We start from the raw sequence: 13,048 nt of genomic DNA on the forward strand, positions 1-13,048 counted from the left end.
ATTTACACTGAGGGTGCCGTGCTTCAGGAATTCCTATACTGCGCTCAGATGCAAGCATTTCTTCACGGATACCTTTAACAGCTGACTTCCTCAACATACCGAGCTCCTAACAACATCTAACAAACAATCAGAGAAACCATCTTCTCAGCTGCACCATGCGACTTTCTTCTGCGTAAAATCGATGATTTGAGGAAGAGAGCAGCGAAAAATTGCGCGCACTTGTGCTTGACTTAAAAAACCTGAAGCGTATGCTAATAAACTAAGGCAAAGACACTCATGTCTGGTATGTTATAGTGCCACATACGCAGACACATTGCCCTTGCGTAAAGAAAGCACAGGAGAGGGATACACAAATTTCCTTAGGTGAGCAGGGAAAAGGCTTAAGACCTCAGGTCACCACACATCGCCACGCGGCTAGCACAACATGACACCAACAAGATACTAGCAGCGGGAAGAACTGCAACACTGCTAAACAAGTCCAGACATGCCACGATGACGTCACAAATCAGGACAAAAAAAAGCACACGCATGCACACACAGAGGACAACGCATTAAACACACGGAGCGCTCAGGAATAATCGTAGCGTTACCGCACATCGCTACGAAGCTCAACGTCTAACACAAGACGGCAGCAACAAGATATTAGCAAAGGGTAAAATTGCAACACTACTGAACAAGTCCAGACATGCGACATCGCATACAAAACACTGCTCATCGGGGAAAAGGCCTAAGCCCGGGCGGATCATCATAGAGCATACACAACTTCATTTTTCTATTTCGCGTAAACTAATTGCGGTCTGCTTGGAAAACGACGTACAAATTTTCTTAAGGAGCAGAGAAATATAGAAATTTCTACTCCGTGCTCAGATACCAGCATTTCTGGTCAAAAACCTGCAAAATTAAGCACTGCTTACTTCGTCAAGATATCGAACACCCAAGAAAATCAAACAAACAACCCCACTTCCACTGGTAGAACACTATTCAGCTTTTAGGGAGGAGGCTTTCTTCTACATAAAAGTAGAGAAAATAAGAAAAAGAGCAGCGAAACATTACACGCACTTTTGCTCGCATAGCTATAAGAGAAAAAATAAATAATTCCGCAAGAGGGATAGATGCATGACTTTATAGAGGAGAAAATGCATTACGGCTCAGTTCCGTGCCTGGCTGTCGGACGGAGTAGACACATCGTTCTGCGCTCCTTGTTACCCGTACTCTGTGTTGATTTGTTGAGTGCCTAGCCCTCTTATTTGCCGTTGATGGAGTTACGTGTTAGGATATTTTGTTCTTTTGCAAGTCTCATTTAGTAAGACTTTGGCATTCCTACGATCACCTTTCATGCATGGTGCTCTTCTGCAATAGTTTCCTATTCAATTGTTATAGAAGAATAAAGGAAATAATCTTGGGATAGTGATTCAATAAATAATAGGTCCCCTGTCTAGAGCGCACGCGTCCTTGAGCCACGCAGGTGCATGATGACGTCATGCCATGGCTTCATTGTAGATTGACCTTGTCCAAAGGAGCATTAGTGGAAAAAAACAGTGTAGCCCTGAGACAATAGGATGACGTCTCGACCAATGAGAACGGCCAGCAGGGGGCGCAGGAATACTCTTGTCTCTTAGCCTCTCGAAAGTGGTCGCCCCAGAGGGCGCTAGGAGCGCGCGCACATGCGTACCTGCCACAGCGCGTCGCCTCAGTCAGTTTCTCTCTGGCTGTCATGGAAAGCAGACGTGCGCTCCCCGCGCTCGCTCTGTTTCTGGCTGGCTGTCGCGGAGAGCAGTCACATCGGTCTGCACTCCTGCTGTGGTGAGGTGATTTGTTGTGTAACTAATGCTTTCGAAAACTTTGTTCCCGCTTTGTTTGCGATTTTCGTGTCAGTGCACATCAGGCGCTGGTTGCTGTTGTCCGGGCATCCCCGCCATTTTCCTGTCTTCTTCTGCCTTGGGAACGACAGTAGCGCTGGCGTGATTCTTAATAATTTTGTTGTGAGATTAGTTGAGAAAGTAACCGCTAGGGGGTGCAGCTGTGGGGCTTTATACAGGAGAAAAAAACCATTACGAGTCAGTTCTCTGCCTGGCTGTCGGATAGAGCAGTCGCATCGTTCTGCGCTTCTGTTGTGGTGGGATCATTTGTTGTGTAACTAATTTTATTTTCTTGTTAGCTATTGATGGTTTGCATACTCTTGCTTTCCCAGCCTCTGTATTACGAGTATTTTTCTCCTTGCATGTCTAGAGCTGCCCTAACTTGCCCAGACATGCCATGATGACGTCATAGCTGACGTCACAGGATGTCCGGAACTGGTGCTCATAGCTGCGATGCTTTGCAACCTGCCTCTGTGCTCCGTCGCCCAGCGACGGTCAGCGGCCGTTCCGGACCGCTTTCTTCAAGATGGCATCGTTGATCTTCAATTAAACTCCTTCTCTCCACTCTATCTCTACCTATTTTTTTATTTTTTATAAAATAAAACTCTCGTAGTGCACAACGCTCGGGTGGTCTGGACACGAGATAGACGTTCCCCAATTAGTGTGGTGGCTCCCTGGAGGGTGCTGATTAATGTGGGGGGTCCCAATTAGCTCTAATTGCTAATTAATGGCGTCCAGAAGCCTTGTAGCGTTGTGCACTATGAGAGTCCAGTCATTACTACTATTAACAGCCCTTCAGGTCATGATTCACTGACCCGCCTGACTTCACATACATTTTCTCTTACGTGATCTACTTGGAGCCCTAATCCGATATTTTCATTTCGATCATTTTTTTCGACAATTAATACGGCATATGGAACTGCGACTTCTTTATTTGTGTTTGCTCCCCGAGGACTTTTTCTTCGTACAACAACGTACCTCAACGTACAACATATTGAAGGCATGATGAAAGGTCTATTGACAACAAAAGACCGCTCGAAAATGTGTTTAAAATAATTAAAAATGTGGAATAAGCATTTCACGTATCCTGTCATCAACGCTATACCGGTTCAAAAGCGAGTTCTTTCCATTGCGCTTTCAAGTAACACAACCACTTTATTTGATGTTGATGGTTATGGGAGAGTTTAATCGTCAGGGGCGATACCCTACCCCATTGCTGGTGGAAGGGAATGAAGTAAAGCCGTAATCGATTCCGTGTACTATTACATCTATGAGGCCATTTGAAGAAGTTCCAGGCGGCCGGGAAATGCGGTGTAAACAATAATGACTACGCATACATCACAAAGACGACGACGATCAGAGACGATAGTAGCAGCAAAGCATTCACAACCTTGAAAACTTCCCCGACAATTCCCAATCTGAACCGCGACTCCCGCAGTCTAGCCTGGTGTGTTCTTAATAAACAAAATAAAAAAAATCTGTTCACTACGGTAACATTCCACTATCATTACCACGACCCCAGCCGCCCCGCGGAGTCCATGGACGGGAAGACGCTCAAAACTAGCAGTCGCCATGTTCGCTCGGGAGGGAACTCGGCAGAGTCCGTGGCCGGCACCACCGATTGCGTACCTGGAGGTGCCAGAACCCCAACTCTGTCTAACCCCCCAACTTGACCTAACCTAACCAAAATTAGCTATCCTCACCAAATGTATATGATCCAAAGCTTTTTACCTTTATTTTGCCTTTCTCACCATGCACGCGCATTAGCCGCAGCACAGATAGGTCGCAGTGCATCTATTTTCCACATTTTAAATGGGAAGATTTCTGGCACATAACGTACACCCTCACATGTGTTTTGTAGGTCGAATTATATCGGACTGAAGATGAGATATGGCCATACAGTTAAGCACCCGCACTTTATTCGTGCGAAGTGAAAAAAGCTTTTGCTTCTAAAAAAAATTACCTAAATATCTGTGAATTTGTAATTCCAAACTCCTAAGTGTGGAGTGATATGAGATTGGGACTACAAGCTTTCAGAAATCGTAAAAAAGGACTCAATGCATTCGGTTCATATTTTTGACAAAATATGCAATCACAGACTGCACTGAAGGGAGAAGAAAATGAAAATCACATCAGTTATGAGTCCATGTGTACTGCTCGCGACACGGTTGTTTGAAATCGCCTGTCACTAGTTCTGCAGCACATATTTCTTTAATTGCCCTCGAATATGTTGTTCCAATGTTGTATTAAAAGGTGGACCATATGCTGCACGTGTTTCTTACTCGAAGTAAATGGTGTTGTAACATCTCGAGATTTGAGATGGGATAAAGCACGGGGTGCTGGTTTCAGACAACCGTGTCACAAGCAGTACCATACTATATAGTTTATGTAATGTCATGCTGTCATACGTGAGCTGTTTCTCGGAAGACAAACTTCACCAAGCAGACTGTGGAGCGGTGACGAACGTTATCCGTATCAGTAGTTTCCGGATGCGATAGCGTGTTGCACAGCATGATTGCGTAAGAGTTCTTTTGCGTGTGCATGTGTATAAGCAGCAGAGGAAGCTTTCTTGGAACTATCATAGCATCCAGAGGCGGATCCAGGATTTTTCTGAGGGGCGGGGGGTCCTGCCGTCTATGTAACAACAGAAATTGAAGGAGAGGAGTCTGGACATCAGGACTTCCCCCAAATCCGCCCCTGATAGCATCTATCATTCCGTTTGCCACTGTTTGAAACATACGACGGTTTTCCGAAAGGCGTTGGCAACATTGTTCGTTTGTTTTTGTTTCGGATTCCGTTTGCGTTCCACACGTACGTCCGAGTCTGACTCCGAGGAGTGTCTTTAGCAGGGATTTTCCCAGCACCCCCAAAAACCTTGCAACACCTTGTCTGCCAGAAAAGCCAAGAAAGTCAGAAAAGCTTCAAATATGAGTGCCACCGCGCCGAGACGAAAATCCTGGGAATATCCCTGATTCTTTAGTGTCTTGATGCGGTTTGTTCGGGACCTTTTCTGTCGCCCCTTTGAATCTGTGGACGTTTGTAATTACAGGATGACATTGGGTAGCGCTTATGTGCGCCACCATATCTAGAACAACACGATACCGCTTTGCACGGAGGTAACATCGGAGAGCACTGTGATGGCTTTGCAAAACGCTCGTGCCTTTTTACAGGACAGGAAATCGTGCTAGATTCGAGTCCGATTTTGAAGTGCATCAAGTGGCTGCACGATCGTAAAATTTTCTGGTGGTGTCGCTCTAAGAGATCTGCTCTAAATTACTGGCAAGATGTTGTTTATCAGTTTTGCATGAGTCCACCCGGTCGCGCAGGGTTTTTATTAATGCCTGTTACATCATCTAATGACACCAAACCAAGTCTGATGAGATTCAAGGGGCTTTATTACAAGTACGTACCGGGTTGGTGTACACTCTGGCTGCGGTAACATAGAACTTACTTTTTCTTATTAAGATTTTGGTGATATAGGATGACCAAATGTACCCTATTGTTTTTTCAAGTTGCAACTAATGCCCACCTGCTTGTTAGTGAACTGGGCTGTTGAGTAAGCCACAAGTAGATATACACAAAATGCAATTTGTTTTGAATGCGAAATGCACACACAAAATTAAAAACCATGAGTGCACAAAAACCTTCAAAGCAACAAGCGATTCAGGGCAGTCACAGGTGCTCTCAGAACAGGCTGTGGTGGAACTAGGATTTCACCATTGTGAAATAATGTCACCTCGCATATGTTGATATACTGTGCTATGTGGAGCACCAGCTAAACCTGCCCACTCAAGTCTCGCCAACAGCCTTGACATCACCTCTCCAACTAAACCTTTCTGTTGCTCATGATAACCTCAGACGTGACAATCAATCCAAAAGGTGTTTTAGAAGAACATTTCGTTGCTCGCAAACAAACATTTTCTGTGACAACACTTTCTTCTTATAACTTCGGTGGAGATCAGTGGCGTAGCCAGACCTCCAAGGTTGGGGGGGGGGGGGGCTCGATATGAAAACTCGCCCCTCTTACCCTCATCCTCCCCCCCTCTCCGCTGATCCTGGGTGCGACAGCACACACATACTCGTGCACACCGCAAAACTCCACTCCACTGCTACTCATGGCAGGTGGGGGGGGGCTCGTGCCCACCATAGGCCCCACGTGGCTACACCACTGGTGGAGATACTCTGGCTCTAATAAAAACACAGCAATAAACAGGGTACACGCCACATAGGGAATGCTGCGACGAACAATTTTATGGTGAATGTCGCTCATGTCAGAATGCTCAGATCGAGAGAGGACAGCAGGAATGGGGGACATGGGGTGTTAGCATGTGTCCTGGGCCGACTTCAGGGGAACTGTGCCAACAACAGTCTGGAAAGTCTTCGGAAATCCGAGGGAAAACCTGAGACAGCACAGCCGGTGCCAAACCCATGTCACCTCCCAGCATCGGCGTGGAAAGCGATAATCCTAACCACTATGCCATGGGAGCTGGTGCACAAGCAATGTAACGCCATCTCTTCTGTGGCCTACTCCTGTCTTGGTACACGTAACTTGCAGGAGCCAGTGCATCAAAGTGGGCCATTGTCGATACACAAGTAATAAAGGTAAAAATGAGGAAAATACTGTGAAGTGCTCCTATAAAAGCTTTGACCACATTGTTCCTTGTTTTGAAGTCCATATATATTCAGTGATCTCGCAAAAGCTCTCTCAGTGATCTCTGCGCTCAAAGCTCTTCTGACATTTCTGGACACCATCGGACTTCGATTGTTATTGTGAAGGGGCTTGTTATTTTATTCCCCCCATTCCATCCAGCAATGGGGTAGAGTATCGCCTGTGGCGATGAAACTCCCCATTCTCCAAGGTCGCAAATAAAGTTGTTGTTGTTGATTTCGCAAAAGAAAGGTGCACAGTCACACCACAACACATAAACTGTACATGCTACGAAAACACGGGCAGTGGCTTACCCAAAATTTCGTCCTTGGGGGGCTGGGTGGGGCTCTGCAGGGAGGTGTATTTACATATTCTTCCACAAAATATAGCACAATCTCAGAGGTTTGTGGAATGTTGGGGTGTCTGGGCAAATCACTGAGCTTGGGTATGACATGCACACACGCACACATCAACGTACGTGCGTAGAGCGACTTCGTATCGTGAAATTAAATAACAGGCCGCTGCGTTGTCAATTTATATAGACATGTGCCGGACAATGCAATAAAACAGCAACATTTAGTGCAAAAGAATATACGAACTTGTCAGTCAAGACATATGCACAGTCACAGCGCAACGGATAAAGCGTTTATTGTTGAAATGAGGCAGCTATTGCAAAGGACAGCGGCAGACTTTCGACAGTGGAAACCGTTAATGAATAATGACATAGAAGCACAAGCACACACATAGTGAGCTATATGTGGTTGTCGCTTCGGAACCGTTAAAATAAACGCCAAGAAAACGGTTTTGTTCCCGTACTTTGCAAGAAGACGTGAGTAGCGACATTTACATTTCGGTGATCGAAACAAGTGACCTAGCGAAGCACGCAAATTTCACTGAGTAGCACGAATAAGAGCTCCGCTTCTACCGTTGATCACTTCGGATTTCAATACAACACTTCCACACCACTCTTTTCCTCCTCCGAGCGAAGCTATGAGGAAACTAGCACAGATGGAGGAACAAACACTAGCGACGCAAACCAACGGACACACGCAAACTGACGGCACACTAAACGAGCTAAACACAATATTGGTATCCTGGGCCGATACGAGGTAGATACCATACCTATCACCTGCGTAGAGATACAGTTCAGTATCAATCCGCCGCTGTGCTAGATTATAGGGGGGGGGATTTTGAAACAGTTTATTTTTAATGGTGGAATCTTAACCGGTAAGATTCAAGCGGATATTTTAACCGGTTTATTCTTCCCGATTTATTTTTAAGCGTATATTTTTAAGCGGTTTATTCTTAAATGTTTTATTTTTAAGCAGTTTATTTTTAATGGTAGATTTTGGGTACCTCCCATGCCGACTACATGCGGCGACGAGAAACGTCCGTTACAGCTGCCAGAGCAAACCGAACAAAAGAGCTCATGCGCAACAGACTGCGCTGGCTGGTGGCATGGCATGGTGAACAAGCAAGGACGCGCCTGCGCAGGCGAGCCCGTGTTGGAATGAGCATGGAGCCGACGTCTTCGCTCAATGGCTCGGCGGACGAAATATGACGACGTTAGAATCGCACTATTTTTTAGCTTCTGACGGTTCCAGGATGTTTCGGAAAATGCTGAATGATTTTGCAATCTCTGTCAACGTACTGCACGTGAAAGAATGGTCGATGACATGGCACATTAAAAAATATATATACATGTAGAATTCTTTGTCCAAATTTTCTTTTTTTCTGTTTTGCATGCGTACATTATGATCAGGTTGAGAACGTAATTAAAATGTTGCTGCTGAATACAGACTGAATTCGGACTAGTTACAAAACGGACAGAAATTTCTGTACAAAAGCTGTATACAGTGTGCTTGATACAGAAATTGATAAGGGCTGGTTAGAAAGTGGTTAGGAATTCCTGTTTAGAAAATGTATACAGTGCGCGCAATAAATCCTGTATCTAGCTCTAATCAAGTTTCTATCTGCTAAATTGGGATTGAATAGGCTAGAGAGGTCCTGGTTAAGACCTGTACACAGTGTAGGAAATCATTCTCATAAGGGGTGGGGTCCAGAGCATGGAGGAAGGAACCACAGGAACGGCCCTTCTTCCTCTTTTCAACGGGGAGCAGCGTGCCGGCCTGCGCATGGGACTCTAGGATACTCCGGTTCGACCACGTGACCGTTTTTTCTCTATTTTTTTTCTTTAAAAACTGGCGATAGCCTTTTTGCAATGGAACACAATGGTATGCTGTACGCCATTTCCCAGCACGGTTCGGTACAGTAAAGAATGATTTGCTGTGAACTGCATAGTTCTTCGTACCTATGAAATGTAGAGGCGAGGGAGTAAGAGGAAGGAACGAGGAGCAAGCCATCGCCGGAAACTGATATTACCTCTCAGATGCGATACTCTGACTAGCACAGCACACGTAAACTGGTTCGAACCGATTAATACCGGTTCAAACGGTTATTTTGGTTGGGCTGAACTCCAACCGAACCGATAAACTTGAACCGAACCTCCAAAATAACGGTTCCGGGCACTGCTGACTTACTGTTGCGGACAGTTGCTGACTGTTACGGAGCTGGAAACGAAGGCACTCAAAAAGTTGCCTCAAATACGTACAAATATTTTTTTTTATTGCGTGTTAGCGCCGCGAAGCAACTGCGGCTATGAGTGGCGTACGGATGTGGAGAGACGGAAGCAGGAAGGAGTAGGGGACACAGGGGTTAGTATGCGTCCTGCGCCGACTTGAGGGGGAACTGTACAGACATTCCTCTAGAAAGTCTTTGGAAAACCCAGGGTTTTTCCTCAGACAGCACAGCCGGCAGTAGGATTCGAACCCACCACCTCCCTGTCTACAGCACGACCTTGGTTACCACCAACCTTAGCCCACTCAGCCATGCCGCTGGTCCGAATATTTCAAATAAAGCATTCAAGAATCCACGCTTGGTATCCCACCATTTACTGAAATAAACCATTTAAGAATCCAAGCTCTTAAAATCCACGCTGTCAAAATAGATCAACGTTAGGCCTAGCGGGGAACTGTTCGATACGCTTGTCTATGAACAACACTATGTTCTGTCCAACGAAATCCACAATATTGGCGTTCTGCATTCCCATCTGCTCCATAATTAACTATGTGCCTTCCAATAATAGTTCCAACACATATCTTTGAGTTGAGCTAGTGCAACAATGCCATTCCTATACACGCTGGAAGGCGTTGTGACATAAAGGGATTGGTGTTGTACGTTTCTTTGCTCGTTCCCTTCTTTCTCCCCAAACTCAGGGATATGCTGGTGGAGGCATGGACGGCTACACGAGGGTTCAAACTAGCTTACGCTTAGAATTCGTCCCCTTCTTTACGGTTCTCCTCTATAGAGTAGAAATACAAATATACGAAGTACGCGACTACCTCGAAGTCGTGGTGCACACAACCCGTTTCCGGTAGAGCGAAATTGTCGTTCTCAGAGGGCTTCAGCTATCCACCAATTAGAGAGGATGGATTTTCAAGGATTTACTTTGGTGCTTTGATTTTGCGAATTTTATTTTTCTTGGTTTATTTTGACCACTTTGGTATTTACATGATTTATTTTTAAAAGATTGTTTTGGAAGTTGAATTTCTAATAGATTTATCTTTAAATGGTTTGTATCAGCGTCACCTCCCCACAGGCTAGGTAACTTGAAGCCCGGAAGGAACTGCCCAATCATAGTCCGGTTTCTGTCATATAAATGCGATACTAACAAAGGATAACCAGCAGTTTTTCGTATTACCACCTGCAGAATTTGAAAGCGTATGGTGCAAACTATTCATTGATAGAGGGGCCGTGAGCCTGTGACGATAGGGGATGTATATATGCCCCGTGGTGTTGATCTTATTGATTATCTCACTATACAAGCGAAACTGTTAAAATAACGCAAAAGCTGACCATATGTGGTGATTTTAGTCTTGATGGGCGGACTGGAACAGTATAACTTATCACTCATGTCATGAAAGCGTTAGCGCTGAAGTCCTTTGTGATATAATGTTTGAGTAAAACTTTACGCAGACAGCCGATAAACCCACCAGGGTTACTTCCAGAACTTCATCGCTTTTACATATATAGTGTTTGTGATCTAGACTTTAATTGCGTCGAATAATTACAATTGATGTTCTGAGGCTGGAACACATACAAAGGACAAATCGATACAAAGCGTCAATCTTTAATTGCGTCTCCTTGTAATATAACTGACGGCATATCTGATCGTTCTATTGTATCATTCACTTGTGCAATAAGTCCAGGGAATGAAGACTCTTTGGAATAAGACTTTATCATTCACAAGTTTTCGTGCAAACGTGAATTTCATCACGTGAAGATGCACTTGTGACGTAGTCCCCGCTTGTACAAACGGTAAGCGGTTTATCACAACGTACAACTTCGATAATGCGGATGATGTCGGTATTCTGGATCACTTGGCGCATGAATTTGATCGTTTTCGCCACGCACCGGCAAGATGTGATAGTAACGAGCTGTTGCCACTTTTTCTTGCCACGAGTTCTTCCCACTTCCAATATTGTAGAACACCTTGCAGAGGCATTTGTTCCAGTTAGAAAGAAACAGGTCACTAGGAAAAAACCCATGGATCAATCGTCAAAATAATTTATTTGAAACGACTTCTGAATATGCTTACAAAATAACCGCACGTTAACACTCGGCGAATCGTCGACGTTAGGGCAGAATTGAGAAATAGAATGCGCACGATAACAAGTTTCAAGTTTACAGTCAGACACTAACGAGGTTCCTAGTGGAATCACCACGCAAGTTCTGGCGTTACATCATACCGCTAAAGACAAGTTGCAATTAGCAATTGCAAGATAGCTGCGAATTATACGCATGTAACCCTGATTGGAAACACAGTATAGAAGGTCATTTTACGAAAGGCGCATGATGAGGAGCTACTGAGCGCAAAACAGGTACGCCCAACGTGGGGCTCGAACCCACGACCCCCAGATTAAGAATCTCGTGCTCTACCGACTGAGCTAGAGGGCTTTCTTTTTCACCTTTTATTAACAAATACACACAAGTACAAATACGTCACACGCTTGCAATGCCGAGGGCCGTTACAAAACGTCTAAAGAGAATACTGAATACCTTTTGAGTTTGTACATAGCAATTTTACAAGCGCGTAAGGGCATCAGACAATGCTAGCTGGGCGCCACGAAGGTGTGGTACAGAGACAGGAGAATGCTTAGTGCGTTAGCTGCGAATTATACGCATGTAACCCTGATTGGAAACACAGTATAGAACATGAGAGAACTGATGTTCTTAGGCTGGAACAACATAGAAGGGACAAATACATACAAAGCCTCAATTTGTCTAAGAAATTAACGATGAAAGATGAAAGTCACTGAAAAGGTTAGCAAGCTGTAGGTGTCGAACCCACATCTTCTGGATTGCCGGTCCAGGACTCTACCAATTGAGCTAACCTAACACGCCTTCTCAGCGATTTCCAGGGTGCGTCATCTGAAGGGACAAACCAGCCACTCTCTCTCACTCAATCCAGAAGATGTGGGTTCGACTCCTACAGCTGGCTAACCTTTTCAGTGACTTTCATCTTCCACAGTATAGGAGGTCATTTTACGAAAGGCGCATGATGAGGAGCTATTGAGCGCAAAACAGGGACGCCCAACGTGGGGCTCGAACCCACGACCCCGAGATTAAGAGTCTCGTGCTCTACCGACTGAGCTAGCCGGGCGCTACGAAAGCTGGGTACAGAGACAGGAGAATCCTTAGTGTTTTAGCTGCGAATTATATGCACATAACCCTGATTGGAAACGCAGTATAGAAGGTCATTTTACGAAAGGCGCATGGTGAGGAGCTACTGAGCGCAAAACAGGAACAGCCAACGTGGGGCTCGAACCCACGACCCCGAGATTAAGAGTCTCGTGCTCTACCGACTGACCTAGCCGGGCGCTACGAAAGCTGGCTACAGAGACAGGAGAATCCTTAGCTGCGAATTATACGCATGTAACCCTGATTGGAAACGCAGTATAGAAGGTCATTTTACGAAAGACGCATGATGAGGAGCTACTGAGCGCAAAACAGGTATAGCCTGTACTGCATGGTACGAATATGCCTTTTTGTTCGAGCCACGTCTTTACGGGAAGCGTGCCAGTATGCAGCTTAAAAAATAAAGTTTTCAGATTAGGTCTGATTGGCATCCTTTTTACCCTGCACAGTATATCTTTTCCAGGCCACTCGTGTGGGATGCTCGTATACAGTGGAATTGGGAACAACACGTTGATCAGGTCTCCGTACAACCGTTTTCTTTCTTTTTTTTTTTTTTTGACACAGACATAATGCAATCACATGAAAATCTCTCTAAACAAAACTCGACGCCTGCTATAACTTCTCTGAAGAAGCCGCTGGGTGTAACATGGCATGCATGGCATGCATGGCGTGTCATCTGCATACGCAAGCACTTTCACCTCTGAACTACCTAATTTAAACCCTTTCATGTTTACACAAGTGATAATTGCCTGGCATAGCGGTTCTAGATATATGGCAAAAAGCA

The 13,048-nt window shown here is 45.1% G+C and overlaps 1 non-coding gene across 1 annotated transcript; it reads right to left on the reverse strand.

The window, feature by feature from the left end:
- Positions 1-12,156: 12,156 nt before the first annotated feature.
- Trnak-cuu (transfer RNA lysine (anticodon CUU)) lies at positions 12,157-12,229 on the reverse strand. The gene has a single exon. It is a non-coding gene; the product is annotated as a tRNA-Lys (tRNA).
- Between the last annotated feature and the right edge of the window lie 819 nt (positions 12,230-13,048).

Source organism: Ornithodoros turicata, chromosome 1, assembly GCF_037126465.1.
Source record: "Ornithodoros turicata isolate Travis chromosome 1, ASM3712646v1, whole genome shotgun sequence".
Taxonomy (NCBI): Eukaryota; Metazoa; Arthropoda; class Arachnida; order Ixodida; family Argasidae; genus Ornithodoros; species Ornithodoros turicata.